A 21,629-nucleotide genomic window follows, 5' to 3' on the forward strand; every position below is an offset into this window, starting at 1 on the left:
TTTTTTGGTTTTCCTGGAGTTCATAACTATCTTGCTTTTTTTCCATCTCCAAAATATCCTCTAGTTGAGTATTTCTCTTTTTATTATGTTTGAACACTTCAGGTATTCTATCTCTACCATCTTATTGAAGAGGTTTCTAGAGCCTAGAAGATCTAATCTGGTTTTGTTATCATCTGAGCTCTATGTGCAACATTTTTCCTGTCATCTCTTTAATCATCATCTTAGGTTTACCTTTACCTGTCTCTTAGATTAGGTTCCCTGTTTCCTGTATCCCATGTTTTCTTTCTTCTTAGTTTACCACCTCATTTTTGGTGGAGCAAGTCCTCTGGTAATTACCAAAGAAGGATACATGAGATGTATTGTTTTATTTTATTGTTTTGTTTTATTATTTGTTTGCTTGTTTTAGTTGTTTGCCTTTATTTTACCTGCATATTTGATTGATAGTTTTGCAAATTATATTTTATAAATATTTTAAAAAATATTTTATTTGTTTGAGAGAGAGAGCACAAGCAAGGGCAGAGAGAGAGGCAGAAGCAGACTCCCCGCTGAACCAGGAGCCTGACATGGGGCTCAATCCTAGGACCCTGGTCTGCCTTCGGCTCAGGTCATGATCCCAGGGTCCTGGGATCAAGTCCTGCATCGGGCTCCGTGCTCAGCAGGGAGCCTGCTGCTCCCTCTGCTTGCTGCTCTCCCTGCTAGTGTGCCTGCTCTCTCTCTCCCTGGCAAATAAATAAATAAAATCCAAAAAAAAAAAAAAGAACTTGGTAAGCTTTGCCTCACTCTCTTCTAGCTTTCTTCTGTTGTTGTTGTAATATTTGATCCTCTGCGTATGAACTACTTTTTTTTTCTTTCTAGAAGCCTTTAGGATTTTTTTCTTTATTTCTAAAGTTCTAAAATTTCACGATTATATATCTTAGTATGTTTTATATTGTTTCCCAGAAAGTGAAATTGAGGCTAAATCTTATTTGTGGTTTACTGGTAGTGCAAGTCCAGAAACCATGGTGAGAGATAAGAGGAGTGAAGGAGAAAAGAAATACAGCCAATATGAAGATGAGTTACTAATGGTTTAATATTATGGAGTTGTCCTCTTGGATTGAATGCATCTCAGGATCATCTGTTTCAGGTAAGGGAAAGGAAAGAAGTTTATCCATTAGCTCCCATTTCTTACTGGTGAAAGGTTTGCTCTGAGCTTCAAAATAAGTACATGTGTGCATGTCAAATAGAGTTTTGGGGCATCTCACTCTTTAGTGCCAATGGAAAAGGCTTGGGGCAGGAGTCAAGAGGCATGCAATGCTGGCTTGAGGTGAGACATATGTGAAGCTTTTGGGAGCCTGGCAGATCTGGTTGCTATAGCAGTGACTGAAACAAGAGACAAGGGAGACCAGGAAGATTTGATGTATTACCCAAGAGATGTCTGATACAGTGTAGGTCTTTTTGCTTCCATCATGCTGAGATTTTCATGAGCCCATTTAGTCTGGAAAATTAACAGTTTTGGAAAAGTTCCTCAAATTATCTTTTCATGATTATCTCTTCTCTTTTTGTTTGTTTGTTTGCTTTGTATTCCCTTTCTGGAACACCTGTTAATCAGATTTTGGACCATCTGGCTTCTTCCTGAAATCTTGTTTTTTCCCTATTTCGATACTATGTCGTATTGCTTGAATTTTTGAGAAAATCTCTCAGCTCTACCTTTTGATTCTTTGGACTTTTTCATTTCTTCCGTCATTTAAATTTCCAAAGAACTTTTATTGTTGTTTCTGAATATATATATATGTATGTGTATATGCACACATCCATACATACACATGTGTCCACACACACATGTCCCTGTTCATATTCAATGGTTACAGCATTTGTTTTTGACTTCTGTTTATTAATTATAGCTCACGTGTTGTTTTCTTTTCATGAAAATGAATTCTTTGTTTCCTCTATTTTATTTTTTTCTTGTTAGTTTTGACCTCTGCATTCATATTAGAGTTGTTTTCCAGGTGTTTGCTGTTTATATGTAAGAGTGGAGCTCTGAGAAACCAGTTGAAAACTCTCCATGTATGGGGTGGAGCATTTAATTAAAGAGCTTCCAATGTCATTATCTTGATGACTTTTATTTTTGGCTGGTCAGATTCCCTAGAGAAAACTTTTATAATCTTTGACCTGGAGGGTGTATAACGGGCTGCCAGTACTCAGGAATCCAAATGGGGCAAAAGGCTGAGAATCACAACATTTCATATGCAATCTTTTACACATCTGGGTTTTTTTTTTTTTTCCAAGTTAGGACACCCACTGTCAACTGTGCCCAGAGTTGCCTAGCCAGACTTTCTTTTTTACCTTCTCCAGAGAAACTCTTATCTTCTACCAAGAGGGAGAGGGGAATCTTGTAAGTAAACTGTTTCTTAAACAGAACTGGAACCAACCATCCTGATTTTAACCCGACCTTCATGCCATCTCTAGATGTACCTAGTGCATAGTTCTTGAGCCTTTGGGGTTCTGCAATGTGAAATGATTTGTTTCTCTGCTCTCCTCACTAGCAGTTTAAGACTTAGTTTCTTGGGTCTGCTAGGTCATCCATTTCTTTTCCAGCTTCCACAAATTTGTGGGTGGGACTCTCCTCTCCTGTTCTCTTTGTGGTATTCTTTTCCAAATCTCTTTCTCATGGAAAGTAAATGTACTCCTGAAAGTCTACTCTTCCTCCCACCATAACAAATAGAAACATTGACCAAATTAACTCCAGGGGAAATTCTACTGTTTCTTGTGTCTTGGAAAATTTATGTCTCCACAATGTATTTGTAGCATAATAGAATTTGTGTTTCATGTGTCAACTCTGGCTTACTGAGGCATTACAAGAGATTACACACTTAGTATAGTATACAAGATAAACTCATTTAGAAATTTTTACTCCATCCAAACAGAGTATAGATCTGCAAATCCTTCAATTGATTTGATTGGTTTTCTTTGCACTCAGCTTCTAGGTGAGAGAAACAAATTCAAATATGACAACCCTATCAGGAATTTAGTTAAAATAAAAATAAACATTCTGGTAGAGACGTGGGCCCACGGTCTACACTTTGTATTTCTAAATGATAAAGAGAATTGATGTTCCAGATGATAACCTTAAGACACCATAGTATTTTCTTTCAGATAAAAATTATATTCTATCTTTGTAAGGTGGAGCTTTAGACATTTCAGAACAGGTTTTAACGATGAGAGTGGAACATGAAGAGATTTCAGATTAACTGTAAGTCATTCATCAGAATGTTTGATTCTGCAAAGTTATTCTGGCTTTATGGCACAGAAGTAAATAAATGGACAATTGCCCAGAATATTTAATGAGGGAGTGTGCTTAGTTGGAAGAAGCTGAGTCTACAGAATTGTAAGCTTGAGCCCATATCAATAGCGGCAAACTATTTTTCACTCAGAATCTGTTTTAGTAATGACTTTGCAGTTGCTGCCTCTAATGAAACTTCCAGAATCACAATAAGTAACTAAAGCAATTTCCTATGGAAAATTAATACTTTATGTGACAATTTTAAAAATCCCAAGAAAACAGTTTTGAGACAGATATTCATCTCTGAGCTTTGGGGGACTCAAAGTTATGTGAAAGAGTCTTTGTCCTTAAGAATCTTACAATTTAGTCAAGGAGAAAGACATTATATATAAATATGAAGTAGGAGGCTACATGCCATGTAGTGGTAGGGATGTTAGTGGCTTTAGGAGTAATGCAACAGAGGTAGGAAGACCTCTGAAGACCTCCCAAGAGGGAAGTGGAGACAAGACCAGAGGAGGAAATAATTATGATGGTTCTTGCTTTTTGTTTCTTAGCTTATGCTTAGGTCTTGGGTGGGAGGAACTCACGTGAGTAGTTAAGATACAGCAAGTTGGAATACAGTGGCAGCTCCAATGAGCATATTTTAATGTATAGTTTGAGTTTCTCAAATTTTAATGAGATCATAGGTCATATAAATAATATTTATTTCATATATGTGTATATATTAGTCAGGTTCCTTCTGGTGACAAAAACCCATTTGAAACTATTTTAAGCAAAGAAAAAAAAATTTCTGTTGACCAGTGTGATTGACAAGGTCAGGTATAGAATGGATCAGGTATGCATGGATTTAGATATCTCAGATAATGTCATCAGGCATTTATCTCTTTCTCTGGGAGTTATAGTCATCAACTTGGGACTTATGTGGCTGGTACAGCTTTCTCTTTCAGATTAGAGAACCTTCATTCTTAGCACCTAGGACATAGGACGTGTCTGGGAAGGACTCCAAGTACCTGCTTTTTGGACCAGTCATGATGAACAGAGGATGACTGACTGAGTCTTAATCACATGGGAAGCAGAGCTTGAGTCTGATGCCTTAGACCACTCGACCATTTTGATACTCTCTGTCTTAATCACATGGGATAAGGGAAGAAGATTTTCTCAGTGAAAAGGTGCCCTGGGAAGGAAGAGTCAAGAAGTGTTGTTACAGACCTGAAATGAATCATTTTACATTAATTTATGCCAATAAACAAAGGTGGCTGCTTCTTGAATTTCAGGTTGTATATAGTAAGTTGGATTTATACTACTTAGACATGAGTGAAATAATGGAGAGTTGCAGTTGGGGATATTATACATCTTAGATATTAATTATCACATCTTTTAGGTATTACCCATCATCAAAGAACCCACTCTTGAGAATATGTTACTCCTGGGGGACCCAGCCCCTATCATGACCATTAACAATTTGGCACTCACAAGGATAATATGGTAATGAAAAGGGTGAACACTATATTCAGTAGGACCTCAGGATTCTTTCTTGGATTTTTTGTTCACATTTCACAGGAGTCTTCTGAGCATTCACACTCTTTTTTTTTTTCCTTTTCCTTTTTTTTTCCCCCCCTGAAGATTCAGAAGCACAGGGAATTGTGCTTACTGAAGTCCAATATGTAAGACCTTAGTAGCTTGAGTTGAAGAACCAAATATTCTGAATGCCATGTCATGAGAAGAAAAAATACTCATGAAGAGAGGAATGCAAGTAGCTCAGAGTTCAGGCTAGAGATCAAGGCCTTGAGATGTACAAGAACTCAAAGGCCAGGGGAAACTTCAAGGCCTGGGACCAAGGAAGACCTTGTTGTAGCTTTTCAGATTCAGATTCATTAGGTGGTTCAGGTATGTATGAAAGAGGCAATGATTGGAAAAACATGGCTTGGAAGGCAGACCAATGGTATGGGCAAATAAATCTTGGTCATTAGAAATACTGCTTAGGCTCATCTGGTTATTTAGTAAGGACTGTCTTGAGAATGTGTTGAGGTTTCAGAAGGTGCAAGGAAGAGGGCTGTAACTGATTCAAAAGATCAGCCTGGGGCTGAGCATGGTAGCAGATGTACAGCCCCAGTAATTCTCAAAGGCATTTGGTAGAATGGTATAAAGTAATATCCAGAACTCAAATTGCAACATTATTTACAATAGACAAGATATGGAAGCAACCCAAGTGTCCATCCATAGATGAATAGGTAAAGAAGATGTTGCATATATACAATGGAATATTAGTCATAAAAGAATGAACTATTGCCATTTGCAACAACATGGATGGACCTACAGGGTATAATGCTAAGTGAAGTAAGTCAGTCAGAGAAAGACAAATACCATATAATTTCCGACATATGTAGAATTTAAGAAACAAAACAAATGGGCAAAGAAAAACAGAGACAAACAAACAATAAAAAACCCAGACTCAACCATGCAGAACAAACTGGTGGTTACTAGAGGGAAGGTGGGGGGGGATGGGTGAAATAGGTGATGGGGATTAAGAGCACACTTATCATGATGAGCACTGAGTAATGGATAGAATTGTTGAATCACTCTACACCTGAAACTAATATGACACTGTAGGTTAATTATACCAGAATTTAAAAAAAAGTAAAATTTTAAAAAGCACTAAACACAAATATTTTGATTGTTGCATGGAATAGGAAATCAGAATTATAAAATGTTTTAATCTGTCAAGTACTTAGAAATTAAAATGAGAAACAATAGATTCCTCAAGATTATTGGTGGGGCTGGGGTTTGCAAGAACCTATGGAGGACTATATTGAAGAAATTATGTCAATGACTTCAAAAATCACTTGTTTTTCTGAAACAATTTGTGCTTAGTAACCAAACAAATACAAGGGCTATTACAGCAGACTGCTAATTAGCAGCCAACCATTGCCTCATCTTAATGTACTTGTCAATTTCAGTTTCTATATAATCAACTTAAGGATGCTATTTTATATACGAAATAACACAAAGTTTCCAAGCACCTCTAAAAGTGTTTTCATTCCTTCAGCAATCAAACATGTATTGAGCCCCTACTGTATGCCAGGTTTGCTAAACTCTGGGATACAAGGCTGGTTATGACACATTTCCCCTTATATAGACTTAGAAATATAATATTTCAGTGTACTAAATGCTAACATATCTCAGCCATAGAACTATAAGAACAGAGAGGAAGCAGAGATTCATCCATCTTTGGGATTTAAGGAATACTTTGCAGAGAAAGTGCCATTTGAGACAGGCTTTTAAGGGTTGACTAAGTGCTATTGGTTCCATAATTTCTCCTGATTCACCTGTGGGCCTTAACTTTATTTTTTTTATTATTGTTTTTATTCTGAGCTTCTTTATAGATAAAATGTGATGAGGAGTTAAACAAAGGAAGAATGAGATAAAAAAGAATTTGCCTACTATAGTTTAGCAGATTATTGAACATCGAAGGATGAGATATAAAGCTTTGAGTAAATGGAATGATCTAATTTTATGTTGTGTGATGACAGCTTCTCTTTCTTTTTTTTTATTATTGTGGTAAGACCATTGAACATGAAATCTATTCTCTTAACACATTTTTAAGTGTACAATACACACTTTGTACACTATAAACTAAGTTGTACAGCAGATCTCTAGAACTTACTCATTTTGCATAACTAAACTTTTATAACCTTTGTACAGCAACTCTTCCTTTTCCTTTCCCTGCAGATCCTGGCAACCACTATTCTAGTCTCTGTTTCAGTGAATTTAACTATTTTAGATACCTCATATAAATGGGATCATACAATATTTGTCTTTCGGTGACTGGCTTATTTCACTTAGCGTAACGTCCTCCAGGTTCATCCATGCTGTTACATATGGCAGGATTGCCTTCTTTTTAAAGGCTGAATAGTATTTTGTGTATGGATATACCACATTTTCTTTATCCATTCATTCATCAGTAAACATTTAAGTTGTTTCCATAGCTTGGATATTGTGAATGATGGTACAATGAACCTGGAAGTGCAGAATTCAATTCTTTTAAATATATATCCAGAAAAGGAACTGCTGGATTGTATAATAGTTCTATTTTTAACTTCTTGAGAAACCTCTATATCGTTTTCCATAGTGGGTGAGCTATTTTGCTTTCCCACCAACAGTGTGCAAAGGTCTCAATTTCTCCACATCATCACCAATATTTATTATCTTTTTTTAAATAATAGCCATCCTAGTAAGTGTGAGGTGATATCTTATTGTGGTTTTTATTTACATTTCCCCATTAATTAGTAATGCTGAGTATCTTTTCATATTCCTGTTAGTCATATGTATGTCTTCTTTGCAGAAACATCTATTCAAGTCCTTTGCCCAGTTTTTGATTGGGATGTTTGTTTTGTTGTTGTTGCTGTTCTTTTGCTATTGAGTTTTAGGAGTGCCTTATATATTTTGGATATTAATTCCTTATCCAATATATGGTTTGCAAATGTTTTCTTCCATTCTATAGGTTGCCTTTCACTCTGTTGATTATCTGCTTTGCTGTACAGAAGTTTTTTAGTTTGATGTAGTCCCATTTGTCTGCTTTTGCTTTTGTTGTTTGTGCTTTTGGTGTCATGTCCCATGTGTGCTTTAGTTAAATTGCCAAATATTGACTGCATATTTAGGAAGTACAATCTAGAGACCAAATGAAGATCTGAGTGTGGAAGAAGCAAACCCAAGTTTCTCAATAAAAACACAATGTTAGAGTTCTCATGTAAATTTGGGTTTCAATGGAAACTATAGAGAGACTATAAAGTGGTAAAAAGCACAGTGCTAGAGCCAATCTGCCTACATTGAATATAACTTAGACAGTGTACTGTGTCTCAGTTTTTTATCTGTAATATGGAATAATAATAGCACCTATATTCCAGGGTTATTGTAAAGATTAAATGAGTTAATTCATGCTAAGTCCTATATTCCTCAGCACATAGTGAGCACTCAATAAATGTTAACTAACATTATTATTTTTTTGAAGACCAAGAACTAAACTTGGTTTAGTTATTAATATCGTTATTCAGACTTTATTTTATCAGGTGTGATAAATTTCAAGACCCTTGGAACTTTAGGCTTCTGGCTAATCAGGTGTGAGACATGAGTGTATGTGTGTGAGGGGGGCACACGGGGTATCATGGGTGATGAGATTTGCTTATTTTGTCAATAAAACATAATTTAAGTGTTTGTTTTTTTACCCACCAAATGCTTTCTCTGACAACCAAGGACAATTCTTTTTCTAAAAAAAAATTGAGGCCTAATTAACATATAGCAAAATGCACAGCTCTTAAACGTGCAGCTTGAAGATATTCTTTATTTCAATTTTTTTATTTCAATTCTTGTTTTTGATGGAGATAAACTTCTTTATTTTTTATTATGTTATGTTAATCACAATACATTACATCATTAGTTTTTGATGTAGTGTTCTATGATTCAGTGTTTGTGTATAATACCCAGTGCTCCATGCAGAACATGCCCTCTTTAATACCCATCACCAGGCTAACCCATCCCCCCACCCCCCTCCCCTCTAGAACCCTCAGTTTGTTTTTCAGAGTCCATCGTCTCTCATGGTTCGTCTCCCCCTCCATTTTCCCCCTCTTCATTCTTCCCCTCCTGCTATCTTTTTTTTTTTTAAACATATAATATATTATTTGTTTCAGAGGTACCGGTCTGTGATTCAACAGCCTTACACAATTCACAGCGCTCACCATAGCACATACCCTCCCCAGTGTCTATCACCCAGAAAATAGAGCTACCATACGATCCAGCAATTGCACTACTGGGTATTTACTCCAAAGATACAAATGTAGGGATCTGAAAGGGTATGTGCACCCCAATATTTATAGCAGCAATGTCCGCAATAGCCAAACTGTGGAAAGAGCCAAGATGTCCATCGACAGATGAATGGATAAAGAAGATGTGGTAAACACACACACACACACACACACACACACACACACACACACACACACAGTGGAATATTATGCAGCCATCAAAATGAATGAAATCTTGCCATTTGTAATGACGTGGATGGAACTGGAGGTAATTATGCTGAGTGAAATAAGTCAATCAGAGAAAGACATGTATCATATGATCTCACTGATATGAGGAATTCTTAATCTCAGGAAACAACCTGAGGGTTGCTGGAGTGGTGGGGGGTGGGAGAGTTGGGGTGGCTGTGTAACATGTATGGTAAAACTGGTTTCAGGTGTAGAATTTCGTGATTCATCATTTACATATAATACCCAGTGCTCATCACAACAAGTGCCCTCCTTAATCCCCATAACCCATTTAGCCCATCCCCTGTCTACCTCCCTCCCTCAACCCTCAGTTTGTTCTCTATAGTTAAGAGTGTCTTATGGTTTTTCTTCCCTCTCTCTCTCTTTTTTCCCCATCCTTCATTTTATAATTAAGGAAATTGGAGCACTGGCATGTTATTCAGCTTGTCAAGGTCACAAGCTAGAAATGTGCCTAAAAGTCCCTACTTGTGAGATCCTATACCACAGGAATAGTTCTGTTGTTTGAGGTGTTTCTTTCTCAATAGCATTTAATATTTAGAGTCGAGAGGTTTATCTTCTACATAGTTGATTTTTTTCTATCCAATCATGTGGTATCCATCCTGATACCATATGCTATGATGTATACTGGGGATGGGCACAACACTATGAATCCAAAGTCTTCTTTAATTTAGCAAAATTGTTCTTTCTTACAAGTAACAAGAACAAGGCTAATAAAAACATACCAGGAAGAACAATGGAGAAGAAGATACCATAAACATCTTTCTGTTCACCCATTCTTTCCTTTTTTCAACAAATATTTAAGAAATCTTATTAACTATCAGGCACTGTGCTTGGCCTTGGGCCCACAGCAACGAATGAGATGCAGTTCCTGCCACCAGAGACTTCCATTTCATGGGGAAGATGGCAAGGAAACAGGTGATACAGTAGAGTGGCAAGTGCTGGCATGGAATTATTTTTGTGCTCTGGAAGCAGATAAGAGGGGATCTCCAATACAGTCTGCTGGGAGGGAGAAAAGTTCCTGATTTTGTCCTGATGACCATTTTAGATCACTATCTCTGCTAGTAGAAGTTTTGACTGAGCATGGCTGTGTCCATTGCTAGGTATCATACATGGTCTGGGTGTCTGTTAGCATCAGGGATATACTAAGCAGCCTACTAGGTGCCAGGCTAGGCCAGTGCCTTTTGTAGAACATGCACTTACTAAATGGTAACTGTTTATAAAGGAATTTACTCAACCAAGGATGCTTATCCAAGAGGGAGTAAAATGTAATGCAATGTTTCTCAAAATAAAGGAAGTTAATGTTTGTATGCCTTAATCTCGGGCCTGTAAAATTCATATCTGCTCAGTCTTAGGCCACTTTCTTTTTTCATACTGCACATTCTGCATGGACAATTTATGATTTCAATTACTACCTACAAGGTGATGACCATCCAATCATAACTCCAGCCTGAATTTTCTCATGTGTTTCATATCCATATATGTAGCCAATTGCCTACTAGACATTTCCATTAGGATAGTCCACAACTTCTCAAGCTTAGTATATACAAAAACTTCATTCATAGTTATCCCACCAGATCTATAATGACGTCTATGCTTCCTAATGTTGTTGAATGTCATCACTATGAATTCATTCGCTCAGAGTGGAAACCAAGAATTCATCTTTGACTCCCCCTTTCCTCTTTCTCCTTGCCACCTCCCCCAGTGGCCAAACTAATCAATTCTGAGTCCTGCAGATTCTAAATCCCCAGTAGCTCTTGACTCCATTCACTTCTTTCTAATGTCATGGCTCTAGTTGAGGCTACCATTATCCCCCACATGGATATTGTAGTAGTTGCCTCATGATTGTCCTGCCTCCAAGTTTGGTATTTTGTGGCCAGAATAATTCTTTTGAGACACAAATATGGTCATATCACCACTTGCCCTAAATATTTAACAGCTTCCCTTTGCACTTGGATACAGACCTATCTCCTTCATATGGTTTATTTATTTTTATTTTTTTCCTTCATATGGTTTATAAGTAAGTTGACCATAGATCCACTTTCCTGGAATAGTCTCAATTTATGCTTGTCATTTCAGCATAATTAACAGTCCCTCCTTTCACTCACAAATGTATTGTGCTTTGGTTGATAGATTATAAGTCACCCTGTTTATAAGACTTTTTATTATTTGGGTTTTGCATACTTTTTAATCTTATCTCTCACTATCTCCTACTTATACTCTGTTTGTCTTACTGAATGCTTTTCTGTTCTTCTGACATACATGGTTTCTTTTGCTTCCATACACTTCTCTCCTCCTGAGCCTCTTTGCATCTTCTTTCAACCCTGGCTAACAGCTGCTCTTTCTTCAGATCACAGTTTAGCTATATGTCTGTCCTATTATTGCTTACAGCACCAGAATTCCTGCCCTCATGGTTCTTACCACAGTGAGGCTTAATTACGTATACGTTTGTCTGAAGCCACCACTACATCATAAACTCTGAGGGCAGGTGTTAGGTCCGCCTTGTCTATGTTATCTTCAGGATTACTGTTATCTCAGTTACAAAATTGATGCTCAGCAAATATTTGATGAGTAAATGAATTTGGGCATATGAGCATGCCTAGTAGAGTGTCAACACATCTAGGCTCTCAGGTGTGGAGTGGGTAAGTATAAGAGTCAGCAAGACAACGGGGAAGGCCATCTGTGTTGCTTGTACAGTGAACCTCACAGCACATCAGGAATATCTTTTCTCCTGGCTGCCAAAAAAATTTTTTAATGTGATTTTACCTGTATCAACAAAAGACTGGTCATAGATGTATGAGTTCACAGGCTATAAACTTGCCTTGTTTCTTTCCTACGCTTAGGTCTCTTATTCTGCTAGGGAAAACCCAAAATGAGCACAAAGCAAGTTACACATTAACTTGTGAAGTGGTGGGCACCTGGGTGACTCAGTCGGTTGAGTGGCTGCCTTCGGCTCAGGTCATGATCCTGGAGTCCCGGGATCGAGTCCCACATCGGGTTCCCTGCTGGGCAGGGAGTCCGCTTCTCCCTCTGCCCCTCACCCTGCTCATGCTCACTCTCTCTCTCTCAAATAAATAAGTAAAATCTTAAAAAACAAAAAACTTGTGAAGTTGTAAGGGGTTGATACTCTTGTACCTCCATTTCTCATATCCTGCCTGTTTAGAGCACTAGGCTAGGCTTCTGAAGGCGATTCCAAATTTTCTACGAGGATATTAAAACACACAGTTTTGCTTCCTTGTTGCTCTCTTGTTTGCATTCAGAATTTTTTTTTTCTTTCCCTTGATTAGGCATGGGTAAAGCAGAGGTCCATAAACCACGGCCTCTGGGCCAAATCTGTTCTGCTGCCTGTTTTTGTAAATAAAGTGTTTTTCAAATACTTTATTAATAGCCATGCCTACTTACTTACATACAGGCTATGGATACTTTCTTGTTATAATGGCTGAGTTGAATGGTTGCAATGAAGACCCTGTAGCCCACAGAATCTAAAATATTTACTATCGGACCCTTTACAATAAAGTCTTGCTGACCCCTAGTCTTGTGTCCCAATCTAAGATACCTTGGGAAAAGTCTAGGAACTTGCTACTCCAAGTGTGGTCTACAGATCAACAGTAACTGCATCAAGGAATGTATCATAAATATAGAAAATCTTGGGCCCAACTCTAGACCTACAGAATCAGAAACTGTATTCTAACCAGATCTCCAGATAATTTGTGTATACATCAAAGTTGGAGTGCACTAGTCTAGTTGTCTTGGGAGACTGAGGAGAACCCCAAAGGAAATCACTCTTGAGAAGGCATTGCCTCTGAGGTGTACAGAAAGTTTGAATGGTGGCCTACTGTTTATGGGTGTTAGGATTATTACCATGCTAACAAGCCATAGGTCTTAACCCCAAGGAATAAAACCTTAACAATGGAATCTTAGGACTATAGAAACTAACAAGGTGAATATTTAAGGGCCAGAGAGACTCCAAGTATTCCTCAAATGATACCATTAGGTAGCCACATACTTTGATTATCAAGGAGGAGGCCAACCCTGAGCAGTTTTTGAATCTGAGAATGGCTATGGGGATTAGTGATTCTGGTCAAAAGCCGTTGCTGTTTTATTACATGCCTCAGTGCTCCATTTGGTTGCAATGACAAAAATACCCAGTCTCTCTTTGTCCACCTCACTGTTTCCGATTTATTTTCCCCCATGACTGCAGTTGGTTCTAATAGCTTTGATGGAAGGACGTTTGGTAAATTAAAAAAAAAAAAGTTATTTGCTTTAGTGGTTCTAAAATGGAAAAAAAAAGTCATGCAAAACAAGGCTATTTTTCTACTGTTCTTGAGACATCACACTGGGCACAATTCCTGGAACCCTGCAAGAATCATATTGAACAGTGGGACAGCATGATAGAGCCTGTTCCAACACAAGAAATAAGTTGATTACCATCAAACAATGCTTCTATGTGGTTACCAGTGAGACCTGTAGAATATTTTGTAAATTATTTAGGTAGGGAGACAATGAATGTTTCCAACAGCACATGGTGTTCCTCTTTAGGGCCAGAGAGGTGTTTATAATCCCCAACAATCTAAAATAAAATCTGGAGGACACAGAGTGCTCTCTTGTTGTGGTAAATGAGTGGCTCCGGTGTGTCAATCTGGGAAATTTAGTCAATATCATCAGCTCCATCAGTGTAACCTGTTGTCACAGTGCAGAACATATAAAAAGTTGGTTTCTCTGTTTTTGTTGCTATTGCTTTGCTAAGATGTTTATTTCACTAACCTTGGACTAGAGTCCTTTATAAAAGAGGAACACTTTATACACTCTAAATTTATTAGTTTATTAATTGGATAAAAGCATACTTTGGATTTTGTGAAACCTGAATAAAGTAGTCTTAGCCACTTTCAATTCACCACCATAATAGGGGACAGGGTTGCTTTAGAAACCATTGTTTTGGTGTCACCTCTTCCTGCCCACACTAAACCCATTTCTATAGCTATTAAATAATAAGTGTGATGGATTTTGATATAATTTTCTTTATCTAACTTTACCATTTTCTTGATGCAGTTGCAAATGAGTCAGTTAAAATCAAAATTGTGTCTAATAGAAAAAAAGAGAAATGAGAGACTTGGATACTCCAAAATGGATATTTAAGCCCTTAAATATGAGACTGGTTGTCTAGATTCATTAAAGTAGTCTCTGAGCTGAGCAGGGTTGGGGTTGCTGGCCCAAGGGTGTTTACAGACTGAAATTTCAATTGTGCCCCTAGTGCTTCTGAATGACGCAGTGCCCCATAGCTCAGGGAGCAGGTATACAGATTTAAGATTCTGGTCTGTTGCAAGTTGTTCTTACCAAATCCTTTGCTGTTACTAAATACAGTCTTCACAACTAGGGAATGGAGACTACCTATAGATGTTCCCCATATTGAGGGAAAGTCCATCTTCCCTTCTTGTAGCAAGCTGTTCTGATCTAAACAAATTCTGTGAATGGGTGAAATGCATGCTCTCTCTTTGCCTATTAACTTATTTTAAAGTATTTAAGATTCCATTTCAGCAAATAGTACCTGCTCTGGGCCAGGTCCTGTGTCAGCATAGGTCCTACAATTATCCTCTTGAGTATTATATCATAATACTCAACTTACAGATGAGAAAGGGGACTCATGATGGGTAAATCATTCTAGCCATTACACCGTGCTGCATTGTGTTATGTGTCAGTTAAAAAGATCTGCTTTATTTAATCATTATCAATCGGTAATGAATAAGGCAAGTTATGATTGTTACTATTATTATTACTATTATATAGTAATATAATATGCCAGACACCATATTCAGTAGGTAAATGAGTCACTATTTTTGCCCTCATGGGGCTCTATGCCAAGCTAGAAGATATGGATTTTATTTTTCATTACAAATTTGAGTTCTTCTTGTTTTTCAAATCTTTTTACTGCTTTTACTTGGCATTAGGACTGTACTTGCTATATGGCCCATGCCTAGTAAGACCTGTGTTGAGTGGCTTTGGCAGAGCCTTTGCTCTTTCAGTGTTTCTATTTCATGACAGAAATAATCAACATGGAGATGACTAAGTGACCCTAAGGCAACGATAAATGTGCTCATTAGCAACACCAGCACACTAATCTCAGAATCTCAAATTTTGAAAAATAACATCCATCCAATAAGTAAAAATGAACCTCTTAGTACCCAAAATAGAAGTCACTGAGTCTATTTACTAAGCTCATATACTTTATTTGCAGGAAAACAATCCAGGCCCTCACTTTGAGCCAATTTCCTCTAATCTTGCATAAAATTTTAACATGATTGGATATCTGTTTGCAGTTTACAGTATATTTAAAAAGGAACTTGTTTATCCTTGGGCATTGGATGGACAAAAGAAGAGATTAGATTACCCCACAAAAAACTTATTATAATTTTGCTGAGGGCTGATTTTATCCCCCTGAACTGGGAGATAGTATAGAAAATGTTTTTAACAACACAAACACATTTGATTGGACTTTCCCATGAAGAGCATGATTGACTTTAACAGTTTGTTTTTAAAACCACCATACTTTTTCTTGAAAATAACTGCATCCTTCACTGTGTTGCTCTGTTGATCATCTCTCAGTGGTTGGGGGGCACTGACATGGCTCTAGTGCATTGCTAATAGCTCCAGTCAATTACTAACTACAGTGTTTCTGTAAACCAAAGGAAAGTGGTTTTCAATCTCATATCCCCTGCCCCACCCCCCATTTCATGGGGACATGGACTTAGGTGGAAAACACCAAGCTAGAGTTTCACCATCGTTTGGCAAAGCAGTACTTCCTGGAGGCCTGCCTAAATTGCTGCATGTTGTCAGTCACTGGACTAGGCTTCTCCAGGGAATGGCTGCTCTAATGAGAAAGGACCCCCCATGAATCAGAAGAGAACCGATGAGCCAGCTAAATTGAGGGGTGAAACTGCTAGCCATCTGGGCAGAAGGATTATGGATCTAGGTATTAAGAATTTCCATTTCCCAGGTGGTACATGGATTAATTTATTCACTTGTGAACAGTCTTTTTGTGTAGGAGTATGGGACTAAATGTTTCCCAGAGTGGCTTTATAAAAGACTATCGAATGCTGGCTCTGTTCTTGAGAGAAAAAAAAAGGAAGTGAAAAGGGGTACCAGGAACACTTTATTTTCACATTTCAAACAACTATAATACGTTAATTACCTAAGAAAAAGTGGATCTTAGAATCTGAAAATGAAATATCAGGTATAAATTCTTGTTTTTCTTTGAATGATGTAGAAAAGGGACGTGTTGTGTTCTTGTAACTTTTAAGAATGTCATCTGTGGACACTGAGAGATGCAAAATCTTGACAGAGTAAGACAAAACGGAAAGAGCAAGAAAGACAATGTTGATCTCTTGTTTTGCACTCACATGTTCTGCATGCTAGTTTCATGTTTTTATAACTCATTTGGATGAGTTGACCTTTCTTCACAGATTAACATCTTATGACCAAATGACTGAGAAACATCTCTGGGTGAGGATGGTGAGAGAAGCATTGTATGATGGATACCGCCAGCTGAGAACAAGACAAGGAATAATAGACTTGGGATCACTCTCAGGGAGTCTCTATGTCTAATAGGAAACTTACATTTGACTGTTTTTGAGTACCTATACTTGAAATCAAATGTTTAGGTTTAATGTAATTTGGTATTTAAAGCAATTAGTAGAATTGGGGATTTATTTACCCAATGATTAAGTATCTAAGGCACAACCTTAAAAATGATGAATATAGATGAGACTTATATTACAAAGTTTCTCAACTGAATTTCTCCTTTGAATAATATATATCATCATATTTTGTATTTTCTAGGATCTTATACAGCTTGTAGCTGATCTAAAGATTTGTACCTTACCTTCTCTTATAATGCTCAGTCCATAAAATCATCATCATCACTAATAGCAGCACCACCATTATCATTTTCATCATTGCCATCATGATTATTGGGAGCGGGTTTGGTTCTTGACACATACTAACTCACAGATAACTACCAATAATCCAATGCAGTGTACATTATTATTATCCTGGTTTTCCCGATAAGGAACTGAAGCATGAAAAGTTAATAATTGGTTCAAACTTCCACAACCAGTACATATCACGGAGGACAATCTCTTAAACATTATTCTATATTGCCTTAGACCTGGTGAGATCTTAGGGAAATTTTAATGTTAGCCCTTTATTTTGCAAAATGAGGGAAGTAAGGACCATAGAGAACTGACTTTCCTTTGGTGCTCAGCCTGTTCTTGACAGAGTTTTGACTAGGACTCACATTCCTTGATTTCTAGTACTGTGCTCTTTCTAATATTATAATTTGCTCCTGTTTTCTAGGTAATACAACCTTCACCAGAATGTCTATTACCTAGGGGATAAAAAGAAAGAGACCAAAACTCTTCATTCTTCTATAAACAAAATATTTGGTAGGGGTGGAGACTTAGCCTGTTGATCAAAACAGAGTTCTGGAAATATTTTTACATTCATTGTTTACCATGAAGCCCTGTTCACCTGGATATTTCATGTATGGCATAGAATATCATCGATCTTTAGCCTTTTAGGAAAGACATTTTATCGCCAATGTACTTAGTCATGCAAGCCTGTAGTCCAGTATTTTTAAACCCATTCTCTCTCTCTTAAAGATTTATTTATTTATTTGAGAGAGAGAGAAAGTGAGAGAGAGAGAGAGAGAGAGAGAGAATGCAGGGAGGAGGGGCAGAAGGAGAGGGAGAGAGAGAATCTCAAGCACACTCCGAGCTGAGCATGGAGACTGAAGTGGGGCTCAATCTCACGACCCTGAGATCATCACCTGAGCCCAAACCAAAAGTTGCTCACTTAACTGACTGAGCCACCCAGATGCCCCTACACCCATTCTCTTTAATGTCATTTGTAAATGAGTCATGTTGAGCTATGTTGCAAAAACATATGTAGTATGCATTCTTCCTACCTAAAACAGTAAAATTAAATATCCACATCCCTGGAACAAAGTGGAACAGTACTTGAGTAATTTTGAATAGAACTCGATTTGCCTTGTTGAGTCCTTGGAGGGTTTCATTCCCATCCAGGACTAGTTCCTTAGGCATATGCAAGATAAATGGCTTTTTTTGAAAATGGAAAACTCATTGTTGGTTAATATCTGTTAAATACAACTAAAGATTCAAGTACACTAAAGAACATGTGGAAAACATGCTTTCTGTGCATTAATAGCTGGCATTCTAAAAAAATCTGAAAGTGAAGGTCTTCTAGCATTTTAACGTGCCAGTGGTTTTAATTGTGAAATCTGTTGAACATGGGCCTTCTTATAAACTCTGTTAATTACAGAACAGAACTTCTGCATGAAATTGAATTCATTTTAATCCTTTGTGGTGGGGAATTTAGATTATAAAGAACCCCAAGGACTTCATTAGGAGGTAGCTTCAGTTATAAGCAGGGCATCAATCTACCCATTTTACTTTTGAGCAAGATTCAAACTTACTGGCAAAGTGTTCCCCTGAGGTACGGCAGATGCCTTGAGAAGTTGCATTAATAACTACTTAGAGTAACTGCTTATGATTCATGAGCTAAGTGGGGTTATTTTCCTGTGGCTCACCAGACCATCTGTAAATTGGCCTGACACAGGGCTTCAAAAGATTATACATAATAAGAAATTCAGAGTTAAAATTGAGGCTGTTTTCTTAACTTAATTTGAAACCCCACTTTCTGTTTTTTTTTTTTTAATCCAGTCCAGTGCCTTTTGAGGTCTAAGGTGTTGACCGTAGGTTAATTTCAGCATGTCAACAATACATATTTCTCATTTATATATATTTCCTAATGTTTGAGTATATTGAGTAGATGAAGTAAAAACTATGCATGTCTGGGAAACTCAGAGAAAAACAATAAAATAACTTAGTATTATATAACTACCAGGTCCTTGACTTCTCTATCCTCCTTTTACGGATAAGGTCTCAAGGACTTGATTTGTAAGACTCTATATATTTAACAATAAATGGAACACATGACATTGTACAATTCAAACAACACAGAAGTGATTAAAAAATTAGAGTGATTATTCACTGCCACCCCCTATTTTCCAGGTACCCATAGAGTGTAAAACTTAGGCCCTCTTTCACAAACATACCTAGATGTGTGCATTCACATATGCGGTTTTTGTTTTATAAACATTGGGATCAGATTACACTGATTGTGTGTGTTTTCTAATATTAAAAGTGAACATTTGTAAAGACTAAATTGATATTTTCACCGCTGCACACTATTTCATGTACCACTTAAAAAAATCATTTCCTTGTTGATAAATATTGAGGTCATCTTTGATATTTTTTTCTATTAAAAAATCCTTCCTGCTGAAAATACCCTTGTAAATTTCCCAATAACATTCATCTTTACGATCTTAATAGGTATCATTTATACTTGATTCGAAATTGAAAAGATACACACAAGTATATGTTTAAAAAGAAATCTCACTCCAACTCCTATTCCCCAACCATTCAGTTTCCTTCCTGTTCTTGTGAATTCTTCCAGAGATTTTCTGTGTGTGTTTATGTGTGTGTGTGTGTAGTGGGGAAGGGGGGATATATACAAAATTTCCCCCCACAAATATTGCCATAATCTATATGCTCCTCTGTATTTTGCTTTTTAATTTAATGATAGAGTTATCTGTTTAAGCTTCCTACTTCTTTTTACTGATTCTGAAGTATTTCCTTATATGAATATAGTACAATTTATTCATCCTATTAAATATTAAATAGTATCTTATAAGTTGTTTTCCATCTTGGCTATTGCAATGCAGTGAATATCTTCACATGCATACCATTTTCACAGGTGATTGATCATGTATCTGCAGCACCATACTTAAGTGTGGAATTGTTGGATCAAAGAGTATGTACAATTTTATTTTTGAAAAATTAAAAAGTTTTAAGCCTCCTCCATAGAGTGGATATACGAATATAGTTTTCAGCCAACAATGTGTAAGAAGTACACATTTTCATAATTCATTACATAATGCATTTTCCCTTCAACTCTGCCCAACATAACTCCCCCCCCCCCTTTCCTCTCTCACTTATCATGGCCAAACTGGTAAATGAAAATGGAACCTCATCATGATTCTGTTTACTACTTTTAAAAATTATCAGTGAGGCCGAACAATAGTTCATGTGTCTAAGAACCAATTTTTAAAAAATATTTTCTATTAATATTTGACTTCTGTGTTTTTCTTCAGTTTGGTTCTTGGATTTTTCTTACTGAGTTATGTAAGTTTAAACTTTTGGTCTTTTATTAGTGATGATGGTTGCAAATTCCTACCCCCTTCTTTTCCCAACGTTATCCTTTGTCATTTGACTTTTGGTCATTTTTGCAATACAGAAAGTTCTTATTTTTACATAGGAGAATCTACCATCTATTTTTAGTGGTTTCTGAGTTTCGTTTGATATTTAGTAAGTTTATTTCCTCTTCCAAGTTATTTGAAAAATCACCTGATCTTTTTAGTACTTCTAGAATTAATTTTTTATTGCATTTAGATCTTATATCCATCAGGAAATTATTCTATTTCTTTTTCTCTATCAATTTTTCATTCCACTTCTATATATTGAACACTCAACTTAGATGACACAAACCCCTACTTACTAGATTTGAGGACCTCAACCACTTCATCAGTCTCCCTCAATTTTTTTTTTTATTCTCAAGGGCTCACTTCATGAATCATCTAAGTATGAGGCAGGATAATTCCTTGGCTATAATCAGAGCTTCTGGAGTCAGACAGATTTATTTAAATTATGGCTCTTCTAGTTACTGGCTGTTAAATTATGGCTCTTCTAGTTACTCACTTTCAGAAAACGTGAGTGGATGCTAGTGGTCATAGCAGTAAATGCCTACTTACATCATAAGGTCTCTGAGAGTGTTAAATGAGATGATTCATGTCATCCCTGCTATACCATAAGTGCCTAGCAATGTTAAGCATGAGAATCATCATCATCACTATTAACATAGTTATTAATTAATGATATTGTTGTTACTATTATTATGACTATTAAAATCAGTTTGTTAGGTACAGTCCCATTGAGATAGCTGTCTTTGCTGGTCTAGAAAGGAGCCTGCGTAATGACAAAGGTATATAGAGTGGGCATGGTATTGTCTCAGATGCTGTCTTTGGACATGCCACACTCCCAAAGTCACAATATTTTAGAGCTGGATTATGTTAAAAGGTAAGGAAAGGACCTGTTTCTAGTTGCACATCGCCACCTGGGCCCTGAAGAGCCTTGCTTATGCTCAGTGTCCATCACATTTCCCTAATTATGAGATTCAAACCCAGGTCAGTAGGTCTG

At 37.0% G+C, this 21,629-nt stretch overlaps 1 protein-coding gene across 1 annotated transcript in view; it reads left to right on the forward strand.

Moving 5' to 3' along the window:
- Nucleotides 1–1,103: 1,103 nt before the first annotated feature.
- Nucleotides 1,104–21,629, forward strand: part of ACVR1C (activin A receptor type 1C) — a 129,036-nt gene continuing 108,510 nt past the window's right edge. The window contains exon 1 of the mRNA XM_073883904.1: nucleotides 1,104–1,123. The gene's annotated coding sequence lies outside the window, so the exon portion shown is untranslated. The remainder of the gene's footprint in view (nucleotides 1,124–21,629) is intronic.

The sequence above is a fragment of the Callorhinus ursinus genome, unplaced genomic scaffold (genome assembly GCF_003265705.2).
Source record: "Callorhinus ursinus isolate GAN/ISIS: 27379988/994484 unplaced genomic scaffold, GSC_fseal_2.0 scaffold2, whole genome shotgun sequence".
NCBI lineage: Eukaryota > Metazoa > Chordata > Mammalia > Carnivora > Otariidae > Callorhinus > Callorhinus ursinus.